A 9,098-nucleotide genomic window follows, 5' to 3' on the forward strand; every position below is an offset into this window, starting at 1 on the left:
TGCTTCCAGTCTCTTCTTATCGATCAAACTCAATTGTTCCAAGTAGGTTTTGACCCACTCCTCATCATCGATCTCAGCCTCTGCGACAATTCGAATGGATGGAATTTCCACTTCTGCGGGTATCACTGCTTTGGTGCCATACACCAACAAATAAGGAGTCGCCCCTACTAAAGTACGGACAGTAGTGCGATAACCCAGCAATGCAAATGACAGCCTTTCATGCCACTGCCTAGAACCTTCCACCATTTTTCGAAGTATCTTCTTTATATTCTTGTTGGCTGCCTCAATTGATCCGTTTGCCTTAGGACGGTATGAGGTAGAATTGCGATGTGTAATCTTGAACTGCTGACATACCTCTTTCATCAGATGACTATTGAGATTAGCCACATTGTCTACAATGATCACCTTCGGTATCCCGAACGGGCAAATGATATTTGAATGCACAAAATCAACCACCGCCTTCTTGGTTATAGACTTGAATGTTTTAGCCTCTACCCACTTGGTGAAATAATCAATGGCCACCAAAATAAACCTGTGCCCGTTGGAAGCTGCTGGCTCAATTGGTCCAATGACATCCATTCCCCAAGCAACAAAAGGCCATGGTGCAGACATTGTATGTAATTCAGATGGTGGAGAATGAATTAAATCTCCATGCACTTGGCACTGATGACATTTACGCACGAAACTGATACAGTCTCGCTCCATAGTGAGCCAATAATAACCTACTCGGAGAATGTTCTTTGCCAACACGTACCCACTCATGTGAGGTCCATAGACTCCGTAATGTACTTCGGTCATAATAGTTGTGGCCTGCCTAGCATCTATGCATCTCAGCAGTCCTAGATCTGGAGTCCTTTTGTACAAAACTCCCTCATTGAAGAAAAATCCGCTTGCCAAATGACGAATTGTTCTCTTCTGATCACCTCTAGCTTGTACTGGATATACTCTCATCCGAATGTATTCCTTGATATCGTGGAACCACGATTTGCCATCGAGTTCTTCTTCCACCACGTTACAATAAGCATGCTAATCGCGGACCTGAATATGCAACGGGTCTACATAAGCCTCATCTGGATGATGTAATATTGACACCAGAATAGCCAAAGCATCAGCGAACTCATTATGAATCCTCGGGATATGCCTGAACTCTATTGAGTGGAAACGTTGACAAAGATCTTGCAAACATTGCTGGTACGGTATGAGTTTTAAATCCATAGTTTCCCATTCTCCTTGAATCTGGTACACCAGCAGGTCCGAGTCACCCAAGACCAAGACTTCCTGGACACCCATATCCACAGCCATCCTTAAACCCAAAATGCATGCCTTATACTCAGCCATGTTGTTAGTACAGTAGAACCGAAGCTGAGCCGTAATAGGGTAGTGATGCCCTGTTTCAGAAATAAGTACCACTCTTATCCCAATGCCTTTCATGTTTGCAGCCCCATCAAAGAAAAGTTTCCATCCTGGCTTTTCAATCTGTTCTGATTCATCAATGTGCATTACCTCTTTATCAAGGAAGTAAGTATTCAAAGGCTCATATTCTTCATCAACAGGATTCTCAGCCAAATGGTCGGCCAATGCTTGTGCTTTCATTGCAGTCCTAGTCATATAGATGATGTCAAATTCTGTTAGCAAGATTTGCCACTTTGCGAAACTCCCTGTGGGCATAGGCTTCTGAAAGATATACTTTAAAAGATCCAAATGAGAGATGAGGTAAGTAGTGTAAGATGATAAATAATGCTTCAACTTCTGTGCCACCCAAGTGAGGGCGCAACACGTCCTCTCAAGATGAGTGTACTTAACCTCGTAAGTTGTGAACTTCTTGTTGAGATAATAAATGGCCTGCTCCTTTCTGCCAGTAATGTCATGCTGGCCCAACACACAACCAAATGAATTGTCCAGGACTGTCAAATACAGAATCAAAGGTCTCCCTGGTTCTGGCGAGGCCAACACATGTGGGTTTGACAAGTACCCTTTTATCTTATCAAATGCTTCCTGACATTCATCTGTCCACTTGACTGCAGCATCATTCTTTAAGAGTTTGAAGATAGGCTCACAAGTTGTCGTGAGCTGAGCAATAAACCGGCTGATGTAATTCAATCTCCCCAACAGACTCATCACCTTAGTCTTGTTCTTTGGAGGTGGCAATTCCTGGATAGATTTGATTTTTGACGGGTCTAATTCAATACCTCGTCGGCTGACTATGAATCCCAACAACTTTCCCGACAGAACACCGAACGCGCATTTTGCAGGATTGAGCTTGAGATTGTACCTGCAAAGCCTTTGGAAGAATTTTCTCAGATATCTGACATGATCAGACTGCTTTCTAGCCTTGACAATTAAATCATACACATAAACCTCGATCTCCCTGTGTATCATGTCGTGGAACATGGTCGCCATTGCCCTCAAGTAGGTTGCCCCAGCATTTTCAAACCAAATGGCATGACCCGATAGCAGGACGTTCCTCATGGCATGATGAATGCTATCTTTTCTGCGTCTTCTTCATCCATTAAGATCCGGTGGTAGCCCGCATAACAATCCACAAAAGAACCAATCTCATGTTTGGCACAATTATCGATCAATATATGGATATTCGGCAGTGGGAAGTTATCCTTGGGACTCGCCTTATTGAGGTCTCAATAATCAACACACACCCTGGTCTTGCCATCCTTCTTCAGCACATGCACTACATTGGCTAACCAAGTGGGATATCGAATGACCCGAATGACCTTTTCCTCGAATTGCTTAGTGACCTCTTCCTTGATCTTCACACTCATATCAGTTTTAAATTTTCTTAGCTTCTACTTGACAGGAGGGAATGCCATATCAGTGGGAAATTAATGAACCATCAAGTCAGTGCTTAGACCTGGCATATCGTCATAGGACCATGCAAAAACATCTTTATACTCGAACAGTGCTGTAATTATCTCCTCTCTGAGTTGTGGTTCAAGATAGACACTTATTTTAGTTTTCCGGACATTATCTTGGTCCCCTAAGTTGATTGCTTTTGTATCACGCAGGTTAGGCTTGGGTTTTTCTTCAAAATGGCTTAATTCTTTACTGATCTCTTCAAAGGCTTCATCCTCGTCATATTCCGATTCAACATCACACTCTATTTCTTGAATTACTATTTCGGAATTAGATTGGCTTTTAAGACTGGGCCGGAGTTTCCGCATGCATGTCATATCATTGAAGCCAGCATAAAAAGAACTGTACAAGGAAGAAAAGAAAAAACACAAATAAAACTATCAGGAAGAGAGGAAAAGGAAATTGCATTTCATTAAAATTAAAATATAACAAGGTTTATACATCCAAATGGACGGAACATAGAATCTGAACTACAACCCTGGAATAATCCATATAAACTAAAAGAAAATGAAAGCAAACTACCAAAACTCCTTCCTGGTAGGGAGATGAGTAGCTTCCCAATTGTTAATCTTTGCACTGGGCCCAACAAATTGCACATCCGCCTTGCTAGAACCCTCTCCAGCTTCCACCGTGTTCACTTCGTTGAATATCCTCTCGAACTTTTCCATCAAATCTCCATCCATATCAACCACCGAACTGGGAACCGTCGTCATTGGGAGCTTTCTAGTACCAAGCCTGACAAATGACCTAGAAAGACGCGGGACTGGCTTTGGAAGGGCCCATGCTCTCTGTTTCATTTTTCTGACTCTTCTCACGTCTGCGACTGTGGTCTTGAACCCCAGACCAAATGTATCCAAGTTTTTAGGAAGAAAAACCGGTTGTATGATACCTTACAGAGATGCACCCAAACCCTTGCCCGGTACAAAACCATTTCTCAACATTTCAACGGCTACCATGACTGATGCAGCAACTACCTTTGGAGTCGGCACGCATTTCCCTTCAGGAATTTTCTCTACCGATACAGTGTCAAAAACCTGATAAACCCATGGCCCCTTGTCATCTTCAAACTCTATGAACAGAACAATGGCATCACTGGGAACACACAAATTATCTTCGCCATGCAAAACAATTTCCTGTCTATCCCATTCAAACTTAACCATTTGATGCAGAGTGGACGAGACCGCTTTGGCAGCATGAATCCAGGGTCGACCTAACAACAGATTGTAAGAAACAGCCACATCGAGCACCTGGAGTTCCATAGTAAATTCAACTGGCCTTATTGTAAGCTCGAGCACTATGTCCCCGACTGAATCTTTCCATCTACCGTCGAATCCCCGAACATAGATACTGTTCTTGTGAATTCTTTCATCATCCACCTTCAACTTGTTCAGAGTGGAAATAGGGCAAATATTTGCACTAGAACCATTGTCAACCAGTACCCGAGTAACTACGAAATCTTCACATTTCACCGTCAGATAGAGGGCTCTATTATGCTCAGTACCCTCCACGGGCAACTCATCATAAGAAAAAGTGACACTGTTTACCTCAAATATCTTGCTAGTTATCTTTTCCAAGTGGTTTACTGAGATTTTGTCAGGAACGTGGGCTTCGTTCAAGATCTTCATCAAAGCCCGACGGTGCTCGCCTGAATGGACCAATAACGACAATAGCGAGATCTGAGCTGGTGTCTTCCTTAACTGCTCCACAATGGAATAGTCCTGCACTTTCATATTTCTCAGAAATTCCTCTATTTCTTCCTCGGTCACAACTTTCTTCACCAACACTGGGTTATCTTTGGAGGTCTTAGCTTTTCTCAACTCTTCGGGGGCAAAGCATCTCCCCGATCGAGTCAAACCATGGGTCTCACACACTTATTCTTTAACCTCTTTCCCATTGTAAGTAACTGTCACTCGTTCATAATTCCATGGGATTGCCTTGCTGTTGACTATCGGTAATTGAGTTACCAGTTTGATAATGACAGGATCTGTGTGGGCGCCCTTCACAATTACCACAAACTTGTTCGTCACTCCTCGCACAACCACTTTCTCTCTTTCATGTTTTCCTACAATGTCACTTGAGGACCCCTTCTTGACCTCCACAGATGGTTCATTATTTTCCCCGTTCAACTTGATCACAGACTTCTCACTTGTTGACTTTTTAAACGGCTTGGCTTCACTAGCCCGAATCATCATGACGGTTTGCGAAGGCTTCTTAGGATCCCCTCCCTTATGCACTATCTCAATCATATTTGTCTCATGATGGGCCGACAATGGGTTCTGGTTGATATTGGTTGCCTCTAGGGCTTGGACCTCAATTCGATTAGTATTAATGAGCTCTTGAATAGCTATTTCAATTTCTAGCATTTCTCTGTGTCATGACCCAGGACCCCTGAACAATACTCACAACTCATCGAGCGGTCAAGATTTCTAGGAGGGGGATTTGGCAGTTTAGCCTCGATCGGATTCAACATACCCAATTGTCTCAATCTGTGGAATAGGCTAGTATATGATTCCCCCAATGGAGTGAAAGTCTTCTGCTTCTGCAACCTCTCACTCTTAAAGGCTTGATTTGGCCGAAAACCTGTTCCAGGGGGATTTCTATAGGCTCTTGGGGGTGGATGGGCATTTTGTGGGGCTGGGTATGGATTTTGTGGAGCTGGCGCACGCCATTGTGCGTAAGTAGGAGGTTGGGTATAGGTTTGTGCGTGATGGACGAAAAAATGGGGATCTGGCAGTGGGTAGTACTGTTGTGGTGGGCTATATGGAGTGTGGGGGTAAGTTTGGTGATAGGGTCGAGGCGGGTTGTAATAACGTGGAAGGTTCTTGGATCCGACCCAAGCTCCCAACTCAATTGTCGCAACGTCCTCTTTCTTCTTCTTCCCGAGTACACCCCCAGTACTGTTTTGAATGGCCTGGGTGGTCACTTTGATTGCTGAATAACTAATGATCATGTTGGACTTGAGTCCCTCCTCAACCATGCCTCCCATTTTTACAACTTCATTAAAGGACTTGCCCACTGTTGACACCAAGTGACCAAAATAAGTAGGCTCCAAAGCCTGCAAGAAATAATCAACCATCTCACTTTCGTTCATCAGAGGGTCAACCCTCGCTGCTTGCTCTCTCCAACGGAACCCATATTCTCTGAAACTCTCATCGGGCTTCTTATCGATCTTCGTCATTGACAGATGGTCTGGGATAATTTCAAGATTATACTGAAAATGACAGGCAAAGTTTGGGCCAAATCGTCCCATGTGTACCACCTGCTGTGATCTTGTCTGGTATACCATTCTAACGCCGATCCACTCAGACTTTGGCTAAAATTTGCCATCAGCAACTCATCTCTTCCGCCTGCTCCTCTAATCTTCCTACAGAATCCTCTTTAAGTGTGCTACTGGGTCACCATGCCCGTCGTATAGATCAAACTTGGGCATTTTGAACCCTGCTGGTAACTAAACATCTGGGAACAGACATAAATCCTTATAGGCCACACTTACTTGACCTCCCAACCCCCTCATATCTCTGAATAATTGTTCTAAGCTTTTGACCTTTCTGATCATCTCCTCATGTTCAGGATTCTTGGGTGGCTTCTCGGTTTCTACCGCGAGATCAAGATGAGGGGTGTAAGAATATGGTTCTGGAACTTTGAAGGTGGGTTCAGGGGAATAATACTAGTTGTCGTGGGTCTGGAACTGAGGTTCGCTGAAAGATCAGTGTAATGTCGCAGGTGGAGGTGCCACAAAAACAGGTGTGATTGGTGGGGGAGGGTGCGGGACTTGTCTGGGTGGAGGATCTTGTGATGTATTGGAAGTGGTGTCGTGGCATTGTTTGTAGAGGGGAAAGGCTGGAGATGAGTTCACAATAGGAGGCTCCTGAGGTTGAGCCAATGGTGGGATATAAACAGGGTTGGCGGGATAAACCGGTGGTGGATGCCCCTTTGCCCAGGCTTGGTACATTTCAGGCATTTGCTGCTTTAACTTATACATATTTTCCCTTATCGCATTAACATCCAATTCTTCCACCTCTTTTGACGGGTCAACAATACTTGCCTCCAAATCTTGGTTGGCCATGTTCTGCTTGTATTTTGATCGGGTATTGTATGAGTGAGTTGCCAAAATGCCAATCAACTAACCACCTGTCTGGACTGAATGCATCAACAGCAACCTTGTTAGTGGCTAGGGCTTTAACAGATTGGTAACCGCACACTTGGGGAATGAATGCACCTAAGCAGTTAACCGTTTCTATCATGCATTTGATCGGTTGCTTGCGTCATCCCGGCTTTTCCACTTACAATTTTCCTTCTTTTTCTCTTTCTTTTCATTCTGGCCTTTGCTCTTCTTTTTTCATTTCCCTCCTGTTTTGCCATTGTTTCTTTTCTCTTATTTTCTCACTTTTTATTTTCTTTTTCTCTCTTGCTTTTCTCTCTCTTTTTCTTTGGTTATGGTCGAATCCTATGGAGATTGCCTACGTATCATGACCCCGCATGAATCAGACCGAGCGTAGTTCTGGGAGATAAGTTTGAAAGTAAATAAAACATTTTTGGGATTTTCAATTATCATAAAAAGCAAATGCTTTGATTACAAAGACTCAAAACCAATGGACTTCAAGAGAAACTAACATACGCTGATGAAAAGACAAAATACAGACTCAAAAATAAACTTATCATACTCCGACAGAAGAAAATATAGACTCGAAAACACTTGACAGACTTGAGCAGAGAGAAAATACAAACTTACGCAACTGACAGACTCTAACAGAAACGGAAATATAGACTCAAATGAAAAATCATGAATACATCAATGCTCCTGGTGCCCGCGGGACATCATTCGGTCTCGCCGCGGGCCTATATGCGAGATCCCTTTGAAGTCGGTCCAAGTCGTTCATTATCTGTTTAACAAATGTCATCACTGCTGCGAAGAAGGTGGTGCCAGTCATATCCTCACAGACTTGGCATTTCACAACAATGTAATCGGCGATGTTTCTATTCTCTCTCTTATGGCACCTTTTTCTTGTAACAAACGCCCGATCTACTGGGCCCTGGCTTCCAAAGTTTGCTTGGCCACATGATTCTGCTCCTGAAGTTGTTGCAGATCTATTTCTAATTGTGCCAATGCTGTATAACAATGTTCTCTTTCAGCCTTAAAATCTTTTGCCTGTTTGATCATTTTGTTTTTCGTGGCGATGACCATTTTCTTTAACCCCGCGACCTCATTGTCGTACTTTTCTTTAAACTGCTTAACCAGGCATGCTCGCTCATATACGTTTTTAGCCAATTGCTTTTGAACCTTGGATAGTTCACTTTCTGCCTTGTTCAAATCAAAACCATAGTCGCTCACTTTCTGCCATAGGTTATTTATGAGTTTTTCATCTTTGGCACTTCGGGCGGGGTTTTCTGTAGCTATTTTCATTTCCTGAATTTGGGCTCGAAGGGCCTCGTTTTCTTTGGCTAGCTTTTTCTTTTCTCCTTCGTTCACCACGACTTGCAAGCTATTCTCGAATTTAAGTTCTCTAACTTGCTTTTCCAATTTTCCTATTGTGGCCCTGTACTCATTCTCCTTAGCCAACCAAGCCCACTGTTCTTGCAACGACTCAACGAATTCCTGAATGTGAGGCTTTTTGGCTGGTCTTTCTGGTTTGGCCCTTGCAGTGTTCTTCTTTCTATACCAGGAAAGATAGGTGGGTGAGACTTTGCCTCTAGATAAGTCACGCACTCAAGTGTTCGCTGTCAAATACTTGCATTGATTCCAAATAGAACGAACTGTTTCTTCATGAAATTGACCGTCGAAACTAACCTCGACCGCATAAACACTAAGAACTTTATCTGGGTGCATCACCTGACACATTCCCAACTGTCTTATCGCCCGGTAAGGAGCGTAAGGCTGGATACCTCACAGACCCATTAGGAGGAAGTAAGGACCAGTGGCGGGCATATACACAATTTCATCAACAGAAAGCCAACCCAATGTCCATTCTATTTGTCCCGCAGTAATAGAACGAAGGCAGGATACCCAATCTCCGAACCCCTCTGGCAGCTTGAACCCTGAAATCCTTGTGTCAAACTCTTCAATGCAACTTTTCTTTGTGGACCCGTAACTCATATACTGAGGGCGATGACACAGGTGCTCGATCATCCACATCTATAATAGCAAATTGCATCCCTCGAAGAAATCTGCCCCAGCTTTACAAGCTGTGAGAGCTCGATATATCTCAGACACTATCATAGGGGCAAGAATG

This window comes from Nicotiana sylvestris, chromosome 3 (genome assembly GCF_000393655.2).
Source record: "Nicotiana sylvestris chromosome 3, ASM39365v2, whole genome shotgun sequence".
In the NCBI taxonomy this organism is placed as follows: domain Eukaryota; kingdom Viridiplantae; phylum Streptophyta; class Magnoliopsida; order Solanales; family Solanaceae; genus Nicotiana; species Nicotiana sylvestris.